Source organism: Orcinus orca, chromosome 15 (assembly GCF_937001465.1).
Source record: "Orcinus orca chromosome 15, mOrcOrc1.1, whole genome shotgun sequence".
In the NCBI taxonomy this organism is placed as follows: domain Eukaryota; kingdom Metazoa; phylum Chordata; class Mammalia; order Artiodactyla; family Delphinidae; genus Orcinus; species Orcinus orca.
Genome location: NC_064573.1, coordinates 15,904,840 through 15,917,537, shown reverse-complemented (window position 1 = coordinate 15,917,537; position 12,698 = coordinate 15,904,840). Strand labels below are relative to the sequence as shown.

The 12,698-nt window shown below is 43.8% G+C and overlaps 1 protein-coding gene across 2 annotated transcripts in view; it reads right to left on the bottom strand.

Moving 5' to 3' along the window:
• ALPK2 (alpha kinase 2) overlaps window positions 1-12,698 on the bottom strand; it is a 154,143-nt gene that overhangs the window by 112,209 nt on the left and 29,236 nt on the right. For both annotated transcript variants that reach the window (XM_049697699.1, XM_033424931.2), the window contains exon 2: window positions 3,013-3,132. The gene's annotated coding sequence lies outside the window, so the exon portion shown is untranslated. The remainder of the gene's footprint in view (window positions 1-3,012; window positions 3,133-12,698) is intronic.

Sequence of the window (12,698 nt, the reverse complement as noted above, 5' to 3'; positions counted from 1 at the left end):
AGAAGGGGTTCATCCTCCCCTGGTGATCATTAACCGGATGTAATGCTAAGGGGCTAATCTGGTAAACCCCCCAGGAATTCCATTCACCCCTTGGGATCTTTTTTCCCCCTTGTGACAGACAGGGCAGGAAGGTTTCCAGTCTGTGCCAACGAGCTTTCTCACTAGCTTCCATGTCATTGAAGATGTATAAAATGTACCATCTATACCGGAGGAAAGCCCAGTATTTGGGAGCAATACACCATTCTGAATCCATCCCAGGAACATTCTTGTGTTTCTGTCTTATCACACGATCTTTGGCGAGCAACCCCAGAGATCATTAAGAGAAAAACTCCATGTTCTCCTAAGGCTTAGAAGGGGGAGAGCTAAAAATGTCAGGGGCGGGAGTAACAAGAAAGTCTGTGACACCTGTACCGTGGACAGGACCTGAGAGGGGCTCAGGGACCCTCTCCCTTCCTCTCTATGTCTCTTCTAATTTGGGGTCTCCCAGCTGCGCTACCTCTTTCCTTCTCCTCCAGGTAAGCACCTGCATAGTTGATCCCTGGCTCCAGGAGCAGACAGACCTGCGTGCAGAGACACATCTCCAGCAGCTGCTTACCTGAGTCTCTTTCAAACAAATGACTAAACCACCAAAAATGAGCTTCCCTGAAAACCTATCAAGGAAGCTGCTGATCATATTTCATTTCTGCCTGTTCTTATCAGACTTGGGTTCCCATTCCCATCAGTTTTATCAGATTCCTTCTCAGGAAGCATTTAATTGCTCCTTTTGTGTGTGTTCCTGACTTTTATTGTAGCCATTATATCAAGTATGCATGAGCTGAGCCTGGGGAACTCATTCTGATCTCTTGGGCTCCAGTGTTTCATTTCAGCCAGAGCAGGGCTGATTGAGTCCTCTGGTTTCTTACTGGCTGACTGGTTTTTTCCCTTCGTGTGGTATAGAGCTGAATAATCAGCCGCAAATGAGACTTGCACAGGGAAGTGGTATCTTGTACCTTGTGGGTGGTTCTCTTTTCTCCCTCTACTTGCTGGAAATCTCACCCAAAAATCCTACCCTTGTTTTTTTTTTTTTAAAGAGTCAATTTTATTTAGTTATTTATTTTGGCTGCGTTGGGTCTGCGTTGCTGCGCACGGGCTTTCTCTAGTTGCGGCGAGCGGGGGCTGCTCTCCGTTGTGGCGCACGGGCTTCTCATTGCGGTGGCTTCTCTTGTTGCGCAGCACGGGCTCTAGGTGTGCACAGGCTTCAGTGGTTGTGGCACGTGAGCTCAGTAGTTGTGGTTCGCGGGATCTAGAGCGCAGGCTCAGTAGTTGTGGCGCATGGACTTAGTTGCTCCGCGGCATGTGGGATCTTCCTGGACCAGGGCTCAAACCCTCGTCCCCTGCACTGGCAGGCAGATTCTTAACCACTGCGCCACCAGGGAAGTCCCTACCCTTGTTTTTTAAGCCTACCTGCAGGTTGCATACTGAGAGCCACTTTCAGAACGTTTCACAAGTATCTGGCTAATGTGTGAGGGGGCCGGTAGCCAAGGTTAGGGTCCACCCAAACACTGGGGCTTCCTAGGGAGACAGGGGGCTACTCTGAAGGCTCAGTAGTGGACTTGAGCCCATTCCTCTATCTGGAGGCCTATGGACAAACACCGAGAAAGGGGGGGGGGCTATGCTCTCGGCCTGGGGAGTCTGGGTGCACAGTCCTACACCCAAACATCCACATTGAAAGGTGAGATTTTATTTTGACTTCTGCTAAGGCAGCACAGCCATTTCAGAGGCTGGCTCTTCTCCTCTCTGGACTTAGAAAAAGGGATCGGGGGCAAAAAGTTTTCTGTCATCCCTCAGGAAAGGCCATCAGTGCCCTCCATGTTTTCAAGGGTAGACATAATCCAGGAAAGAAAAGAAAACAACTCACAAGCTACAATATACCACTTCCCTACCCAATTATTTCACTTCTATTTTCTTCTAATAATAAATACCTTTTCCCACGGTGGGCACCAGTTCTGGAGTTCTGGATTATTTATTCTCCAGTCAGGGGGAATTCCAGCCCTCTGCTTTCCCTCCACTGGGCATGTATGTCTTGGTTTTAACGTTTTCACTGCTGACCAGCATAGCTGAAGAAGGCAAGCAGTGGGGAGATGAATTTAGGCAGGCTGGGGATATCAGTAAAAGGTGATAAAGAAGAGTTCAGTAAATTGTCTAAAGTGAAGTTATTCATGCCATTCCCATGCACCACAGGAAATTAAGAGTGGATTCTAAAAAAAAAAAAAAAGTTCTGATGAACCTAGGGGCAGGACAGGAATAAAGACGCAGACATAGAGAATGGACTTGAGGACATGGGGAGGGGGAAGGGGAAGCTGGGACAAAGTAAGAGAGTGGCATGGACATATATACACTACCAAGTGTAACATAGATAGCTAGTGGGAAGCAGCTGCATCGCACAGGGAGATCAGCTCGGTGCTTTGTGACCACCTAGAGGGGTGGGATAGGGAGTGTGGGAGGGAGGCACAAGAAGGAGGGGATATGGGGATATATGTATACATACAGCTGATCACTTTGTTATACAGCAGAAACTAACACAACATTATAAAGCAATTATACCCCAATAAAGATGTTTTTTTTTAAAAAAAAGTTAGGGAACAAAACATACCTTTTATATATATTTATATTCTTATTAAGGATTAAATACTTTGCACAAAAGGTGTGATTAATAAATATATGTGTGTGCAAAAAACAAAAACAAAACAACAAAACAAAAAAGAGTGAATTATCTGAAAAAAGAACCAGTGTGGGAGTTGCCTAACCAAGAGTCACAATGGGTAGTAAAGGAGATCACTAAAACGTGTCCAGAAAGGTATTCAAAGAAATCTTCTAGAAAAAAAAAATCACAGAGGATTCAGTTGCTCAATCAGTTACTCAGAACTAACTTCCCAGGTTATTTTGCCAGGTGATACTTTAACAATGCCCTTGTGAACCAAATAACCTGGTCTGCAGGTAGATTTCAGAGGGTGAGGAGCTAGAGATGCTTACCCGATATTATGCACAGAGTCTGACTTCTCAGGAACTTTCTGGGAAAGCAAAGTAGATAAAAATCAAAGTGTGCGTCTCTGGGGCCCTCCTGAGTCCGTCATCTTTCCATGCCACATGAACCTGAAAAATAAAAATCCCCAACATCACCATTTGTTCTGGGACGTCTCTGACTTTTCTCAGGAATTCGAGAAACCCCAGCACCCCATGAGTGGTACTTGGGGAGAGAAGGAGCATGGTCCCTTGGCTGGGGGCTGCACTCAGTCTGGCGGGTGGATTGGGAGTCCCCGGGCAGGCTTTCTCACCCACCACTGCTGACATTCGGGCCAGAAACGTTGTTATGGGGGGCGGTCCTGGGCATCGTAGGACGTTTAGCAGCATCCCTGGCTTCGACCCACTAGAAGCGATAGCACCCCTTCCCCAAGTGATCACAATCAGAATTGTCTGCAGAGGTTGCCAATGCCCCAGGGAGGGCAGCCATGGTTTTAACCTCAAGTCCTAGTGGATGGCAGGGCGGCCACAGCCCCGTCGGAGAAGGAAAACTGCATGAGCCTACGGCCAATGCCACCTCTTTCAAAGTTGTTTTCCTATCGGACTCAAAAAGTGTGTGCATATTTGCCTCCCCAAAGAGGAGTTGATTCAATACAAAGGAATCGCCAGGTGGGAGGTATTTCTCCAGGTGAAACTGGGAAACTACAGCTCCTTCTGAGAAGCAGGCAGGTGCCCCGGGGAGGGCGGCGAGTGGGCTGGCATTTTTGAGTAAGCGCGAATTCATCAAGTCGGCATTAAATGCTTGGTTAGTCACCAGGTATGTTATTTCACTTAATCTCCTTTAAGTGACCTAAACGGTTATTAATACCACCTACATCTTACAGATGAGAAACCTGAGACTCAGAAAGGTTCGGCAGTGTGTTCAAGATCACCTAGCTCCAGTGGCCCATCCCCTGGGGCCCCCTCATAGCCACAAGGGCTGACATCTTCAGTGTGTGAGGCAGCCCTGGAGCTGTGCAGCGCACAACTCACAGCAGCCCTAAGAACACCAGCCTGAACCCAGAGGACCCTCTCCACTCTGTCCTCTGGCTATAGTGCTAGCTTCATGCCTATCCTTTGTGGAGCCCCAGGCTTGGAAATAACATTTCGCTCTATCCAAACAGTGGAAATTTAGAGACAGTCTTAGATTTAGAATCATCTTCCACGTAAATACATTTTGTGTATTTATTTCTGGTGTGGTAAATTTCCCAAAGATGAGAACTGTGCAACTTACACGTTTTGTATCTCCAACTAGTGTACCGATTTGGACGTGGCATATAGTTAGGGTCATCCCAGAAAAGCAGCAGACTACGAGTCAGAAGTTTTAGTTCTAACATTTCCATTCGTCACTTTTGATGCCGTGCAGCTTGTGGGATCTTAGTTCCCTGACCAGAGACGGAACCTGGGCCCCCTGCAGTGGAGTCCTAACCACTGGACCACCAGGGAAGTCCCTCCATTTAACATTTTTGAGAAGCAACGTAACACAGGTGACTAAGAGTTCTAGAGCCAGGTACTCCGGGTTCAGATTCTGGCTCCACCCTTTTCTAACTCAGTAAGCGCGTCACCATTATTTAGTGCCTCAATTTCCTCATCTGTAAAATGAAGGCATAATAGTTGTATATTCTTCAGAGGTGGTTGTGAAGATTAAATGAGCTATTGCCTGTAAAGCGCTTAATCCTCTAATGTATGTAAATAGTCTAGGAAGAATCTGTTACATGATTGGTTTTCAAGATGGTAATCGGTAGGCTTTAAGGAAAGATTTCACTCATTTCATCAATTTCCTTTTCTGCTGTGGGTTACCACAATGATTTTTTTTAAGTGATATACTAATTCATGTCTAAAAATTTCTCCTAGTATAATATTCACCTGTAATAGTAATTTACAAGACATGACTATTCCCATTCCCAGGGGCCACTGCTGTGGATGGAGAGAGAAGAAAGGACAAATGGAACCGTCAAGAGTTGGGGTGACGTCGAAGACCTCGTGTGCCATCCGTGACTCCTCCCAGCTGACGGCTCCCTGATGGCAAAGTCCCACAGGTTACAACACTGACAAACACGCTATTTGACTCACATAGTTGGTTCAGTCACCACATATCCTGGCCACGGGGCACTGACTATAAAGGAAAGGACAGTTAAGTCAGGCTGTGGTTCATGTTTCCTTGCTTCTCCGAAGGCGAGAACCCTTGAAGACAGATTTAGCATTCTCTGCTACAGATAGATAACTAACGAAATACTGAAATTAGCAGAGGGGGCCAAGGTGGGGTTCATGGACAGCCCTGGAGTGATAACATATCAACTGGAATGAACACAAGATTTGCATGTTTTTGTTTTTGTTTTTTTAGCTGTGTAGTCCAAAGCAAGTTGCTTTCTTTTTAAAAATTTTTGTTTACCTTTAATTACAGCCTACATACATACATTTGTATTCTTTAAAATACACAAAAAAGTTGGTCTCCCACAAGCACTATCCCTCCATCTCAGTACTTTCTCAAGCGGAAGGGTCTGCCGTCCTTTCAGGCATTTTTCCATCCATTTACATATGAGTCATCTAAATATATATATCTTTTTTTTTCTGTTGTTGTACATACGTCATTAAATTGTACATACTTGCCATTCAGTTGGCTTATCTTACTTACCAAGTTTCGGCAGTCTTACAAGGTCAGTCCAGTCCATAAAGGGCTGCGTTATTTTTTTTAAATGCTTGATGATATCAGTATTGCATAAAATGGCAATACCATGCTTAATCTGTCTCTTCTTGTGTTGATGACGTGTAGCTTGGCTGGAGTTTTTCAGACTTACAAACGTGTTTCAAAATACTTCCTGGTACATGCCTCCTTGGGCACATAAGTGGTTCTCTAGACTAAATATCAAGAAATGGAATTGCTGGATAAGAATATTCACATGTTACATTTCAATAGATACTCCACGATGGAGTATCTACTCCTTAAGAGAATAGGAGAAGGATGTGATGATGAAGGGCCCGGATTCCTGGGTTCAAATCTTAGCTCTGCCACATACTAGCTTAACTTCTCTCTTCCTCAGTTTCGACTGTAAAATGAAGAGAAGAGCAGTATCTGCTTCCTTCAGTTGTTAGGAAAATTGAGTATATGTACAAGCTCTTCTGAATAGCATAGCAAGTACTATGTTAGTGTAAGCTGCTAACAACAGCTTTGGGTTTAATATCAGCAAAATTACAAAAACATCTCCCTCTCACATTGGTGGAGAACAGGTAAGAGGTAATAGGAGAATTCTTTGAACATTTCAAGCCCTCGACTGATGCCAAGTTTTGTTTTGGCCAATCTGCCCTCACACAGATAGCCAGTGGCATGGCTGCTGTCAACCGAAGGGGTCAGGGAAGAGCTCTCAGCCCGTTTGCAGATAATGGGTAAGCAGCTCTTCTGGGGCTTGCAGGAAAGCTAGCTGTCCGTGCTTTCTCACTGGGGACAGGAGGGATTAATCCTGACAACTCAGCCTAATCCAAGGGCAATTGGGTTCCTGAATTGGCCATTGGCAGTTACTCAAGGTTTGGATGCCACACCCACTGTCACTTAGTACCCAGTCCCACCTTAGCTGAAAAGCATCCTTCACAAAGATGGGTTCTGGAAATCTGGGGAGGCAGACCAGGTGTGGAGAGACAGTTAGCATGTTTGGGATGCCTTCTATGCGTCAGCCCCCAGGCTGGGCACTTCATAAACATTATCTCATTTAATCCTCACAGTGAAACTATCTCATTTAATCCTCACAGTGCAACTACCAGGAAGGTGTTCACAGATAATGACTTGGAAGCTTAAGGTGACTTTAAAGAGTTGATGTAACAAACCTAATTCCTCACTGCCTGCAAGTGGCAGGGCTGGGATATGAGTCCAGATCTGTTGGAGCGCAAGCGTCGTGCTCTTGCTTGGGTATGATTTTAGGGTTGGATGTGAGAAATAGAGGCTAAATAAATGAATAAATAAGCCCATGAAAAGACGCTCAACATCATTAGTCATTAGGGAAATACAAATCAAAACCACAATGAGATAGCATTTCACACCCACTAGGATGGCTATTACAAAACAGAGAGTCAAATGTGGGCGAGGCTATGGAAAAAAACAACCCTCAGACACGGCTAGCGGGAATGTAAAATGGTACAGATGCTTTGGGAAACGACTTGGTGGTTTCTTCAAAAGTTACACATACATTTACCAAAAGACCCAGAAATTCCATTCCTAGGTATCCACCCAAGAGTAATGAAAACATACGTCCACACAAAGACTTGTACATAAATATTCTTAGCAGGATTACTCATAATAATCAAAAATTGGAAATAACCTAAATGTCCATTGGAAACAACCTAGATGTCCGACTAGTGAATTGACAGACAAAATGTGGTCTAGCCATACAACGGAATACTATGGATAATGAAAAGAAACAAAGTAGGGTACATGGCACAACACAGATGAGCCTAAAAGGAATTCTCATTATACTCAGTGAAAGAAGCCAGAAACAAGACACCACATAGTATATGATTTCATTTATATGGAACGTCCAAGGAAAGCCATCGAGGCCAAAAGTAGACTAGTGGTTGCTGAAGGTGCGGGCAGTGGGGAGAACACTAATTAACAATAAACATGCACGTGGAATCTTTTTTTTTAACTTTTTATTTTATATTGGAGTATAGTTGATTAACAACGTTGTGATAGTTTCAGGTGTACGGTAAAGTGGTTCAGTTATACCTATACATGTATCTATTCTTTTTCAAATTCTTTTCCCACTTAGGTTATTACAGAATATTTAGCAGAGTTCCCTGTGCTATACAGTAGGTCCTTGTTGGTTATCTATTTTAAATATAGCAGTGTGTACATGTCAATCCCAAACCCCCAACTGTCCCTTTCCCCGACCCTTCCCTGCTGACCATAAATTTGTTCTCTAAGTCTGTGAGTCTGTTTCCATTTTGTAAATAAGTTCATTTGTGTCATTTCTTTTTAGATTCTGCATATAAGCGATATCATATGATATTTCTCTTTGTCTGACTACACTCGGTATGACAATCTCTAGGTCCATCCATGTTGCTGCAAATGGCATTATTTCATTCTTTTTAATGGCTGAGTAATATTCCATTGTAGGTATGTACCACATCTTCTTTATCCATTCCTCTGTTGGTGGACATTTAGGTTGCTTCCATGTCTTGGCTATTGTAACAATGCTGCAATGAACATTGGGGGGGACGTATCCTTTCAGACCATGTTTTTCTCTGGATATATGCCCAGGCGTGGGATTGCAGGATCATATAATAGCTCTATTTTTAATTTTTTAAGGAACCTCCAAATGTTCTGCATGAGGAATCTTTGGCGGGTGAGAAAAATGTTTTAAAACTGATCTATCAAGATGGTTGTTCAACTAGATAAATTTAAATAACAACATCATTGAACACTTAGAAAGGGTGAATTGTACAATATGCAAAACATGCTTCAATATAGTTAATTTTTTTTTTTTTTTTTTTTTTTTAATATAGTTAATTTTTTAAATACAGACAAGAAGGAGACAAACAAGTAAGCACCTAATATTCATTGCAGCATTGCTTGTGATAGCAGAAGACTGAAAGTAATCTAAATGTCCATCAACAGGTACCTGGTTACAGTATAACTATACAATGGAATTTTACATTTCTAACAGCAATGAGCATTAAAAAAGAATAAGGCAGTTCTGTATGCACTGATATGGAATGATCTCCAAGATATATTGTTGAGTGAAATAAACAAAGTATAGAAGAGAGCATAGCGTATGTTATCACTTGCATAAGCAAAACAAGGAAGAATAAGTATTATAATATGCTTATTTATACACATAATGATTCTAGAAATAGACAAGAAACTGGTAACCTGGTTGCCCCTGGGAAGAGGCCTGAATACCTGGGGAAAGGAGGGGATGCTAGTTGGGAACATTGCTTGTCTTTGCATATCCTTTTGAATATTTTAAATTTATAGATGTTACCTAATAAACAAATATAATTTAATTTTTAAATATTAACAGTGAGTGACTCCATGTGCCCGAGACTGTGCCTGGCACATAGATACGTGAACACACTGAGCTATAGCTGCTACTTGGCTCTCTCTGGATTTGTTTTGAACTTTTTTTTTTTTTTTGGTGCGCTAGAGAGTCTTCCCATTCCTCTCTCCTTAAAATCTGTGGCAGTTTGAAATTCTTTAAAGGAGGGTAAAAAAATAGCTCAAGGTTGCTGTGACAGGGCGAGAGAGAGAGTCATGGACATATACACACTAACAAACGTAAGGTAGATAGCTAGTGGGAAGCAGCCGCATAGCACAGGGATATAGGCTCGGTGCTTTGTGACCGCCTGGAGGGGTGGGAGGGAGGGAGATGCAAGAGGGAAGAGATATGGGAACATATGTATATGTATAACTGATTCACTTTGTTATAAAGCAGAAACTAACACACCATTGTAAAGCAATTATACCCCAATAAAGATGTTAAAAAAAAAAAAGAAAAATAGCTCAAGGTTAAATAAAACCTGTGAGTTTAGTAACTCCCCTGATTTTACAATTGAAAAACACCCCTGAATCACAGGCAGGTCAAGTTACTTTTCCAAGGTCACACAGCTTGTTAATGGCAGAGTCCAGGTTTCTTGATTCTGATTTTCAGCTTATTGAAAGGATACATGTCTCTGCCTTTCTTAAACGTGTCCTCCTCCCTCAGGGTAAAAGGAAGAGAGGAAAGATCATGACGATATAAACACACAGTGCATGACCATGTTTTAATGAGACCCACTTCGGTGAATTAATTGGTTAAAATCGCTTTGGTTTGAAGTTGAATGAGGTGAACTGACCATTGTGTCCAATCTAGGCAAGTGTCATCAAGGTCATCACTAAGAACACATGTGATAAAGAAATCCCCTCTCTGGCTGGTCCTCCACATTTCTCCCAGACTCCCTGTGTCCTCATGCTTGCTTTCCCTACAACGAAAAACCCAGAGCAACTCTGAGTCATCCCTCTTTGGAGACTGTTTATTATTAATGGACCTAGAGGTGACATCCTGTGAAATTTCAGGCATCAGCCAGTGTAGGGAAGGACCTGGGAAATGCTAGTTTCTCTTCCGTCCCACTCCTTGCCCTGTAATGGGCAGGAATAACACTGCCCCTGGTGTAATGAACTGAGCCTGGATTAATTATGCTGAGCAAACCACCTCTCAGTGAGCCAGCACAAGCCGGGGGGACCGGGGACACGGTGCTGTGGAGAGCGTCAATATTACCTCAACCTCCTCCTACCACCATCCTTCAACCCAGCCAGTCAGAGGGTCTTAGGAGAAAACCTTTTATTTTTGCCTCCAATTGTTTTGTTTTCGGAAGAATTTTTTTAATCGTTCTTTATCTTTTTTTTTTTTTAAGGTAAGAGATAAGTAGCTTCATTCCACTCAAAGGCAGCACTATTCTGTGGGAGAATAACTTGTCTGCGCTGAAGTATAAGGTAGGCCCATCCTAAGTCTTTGAAGTAAGAATGCTGCCCATTGCTAAACTTACGACTAAGGGGGGAGTTCGTGTGACTTTAGAGACCTTTCTCCAAAATATGCAAAACCTCCCGAAGCAGCCATTTCGCTTGTCTTCCTAACTCCATTCCACGCCTCTCGCATCACTCAAACCTGGTGACGGGTGGGCTGGACTGCGTCCTTCCTGCTCTGTGGGTTCTGATTGGCCTAAACTGATCAAGCACTCTTGCTCGGGGATGGGTTCACTAACTAAGGTCTACGCCAATCAGCACATGGCTTTCTGCAGAAAGTAAATTCCGCGGTTATCCAATCAATGCAAAGCTTAAGTCTTTCACTCTGTCCTCTAACCAGGAAGAAGAAAGCGTGCTGACTCCAAGGGAGGTTGATACCAGCTGAGACTGAAAAAGCCAGCCTGAGGTTGAAACCAAAGCACACAAAAGAGCAGAGTCTCCAGAAATGCAGAGACCGGACCTGGGATCCTGACCAAACTTCTTGGACTTTTTAGTTGCGGGAGCAAAGGAGAGTTGATTTTTTGATTGTTACTTCTAAAAAGCATACTGATGCATACATACTTCCCCATCGTACCTGAAATTCCTACCATTAGCCCTCCGTTCCAGATTGCTATGTCGGACATGCCTTCACCAAGTTACAGACAGAAGTAAACGATTTAAGTATAGACGGCTTAATCAAAGAATGCTTCTGCAAGAAAGTTCTAGGAACCACTAACCAAACCAACCGAACAAATTTCTGATTTCCACTGGCATCCTGTCTCTTTCTGACCTCCGTATTTTGTCTTGGTTTTTGTTATTGTTGTTTCCTTTACGGAAAAAGACCACCTTCCATCTCTATATGTTCATATCCCACCAGTTTCAAACCCCAGCTCAAGTGCTGACTTGTCCTTGACACCTCTCCCATAGCCTCAGCTGGAAAAAACAGCCCCCTCCCAAATAATGGACTGCTCACCTCAGTGTGTCCTCTCCACACTCAGTATTCCCAGCAGACATGCTCCGCTGCAGGCTGTTTGCCTGCGAGACACCTGATAGGTTTAGCTTTTGTGTTCTCCACAGCTGTTGTGGCTGGGCCTTCTGCATCTCTGAGAAGTAGGCAACTTTAGTGTTGAAAAGAACAAGCGCAAATAGGTTTTCTTCAGGAATTAGAGGCCAAAGAAATGGCTAAAGTGGTTCTCAGAGTGCTGGTCCCTGGACCACACCATCAGCATCACCTGGGAACTAGTCTGAAATGCAAATTCTTGGGACCTTCAGAATGAGAAGCTCTGGGTGGGGGACCCAGGAAAATGTGTTTTAACAAGCTTTCTAGATTCTGTTGCACTTTGAAGTGTGAAAACCACTGGACTAGAGAAAGGTCTTGAACTACTGACTGAGGAGCGAATGAACCTTGTTTTCTAAGAGCAGGAATGAAGGCCAAGTGACGATCAAGGTGAGCTGGGTGGCCCCAGACGTGCTGGTAGCAGCCATGGAGGAAATGGCCCTGGGAGGGGTAGGGTACTGTGTATTCAGAAGTGAACTCTCCAGACTGACGTCTCTTCAACCTGATGTCCAAAGTCTGCTGACGGACAGTGGGATGGGCCAGGTGGGTGTGCATTGGCAGAAACCTCAATGAAGGCTCCAACATTTTTAAATGCTCTTTTCTCTCATATAGGTTGGGCACTTATTCTTTCATTTTTGCCTCCTAAGACGACATGATTACTTTCTTCCAAGTTTGTTTACAGTTCTGAATTTCCAAATTTCCTTTTTGCAGAATTAAGCACAGATTAACAGGGTTCCTTGCAAACCTGTCAGTAACTCAAGCAAAGAATTTATCCAGATACCCCGAGGTGCCTGGACAAAAGCTGCGTGCTATCTCAGTCAAGACCACAAGGGCAATAATAAAGACGATGGTACAGCTCTTCAGAGCCATCCCACGAGCCCTGCTTGTGATTCTTGTCTTCTCCATCCCTCCGTGCCTGTCTCGCCCTCACCCCAGAACAAGGGAGCACCCTGTTCATTATGAACCTTTATCACTGACCTTGAAATTCCAGCCGTGGCTCCTGAGATGGCCCACCCAGCTGCCATCTCCACTCAGCTCCCCCAATGGCGAGCCCATTTCCCGAGCATCCCACCGCCCCCCTACTCCCAATCCCCCCACTCTACAATGCTCATGTCTGAGCGAAAAAGGGAATCA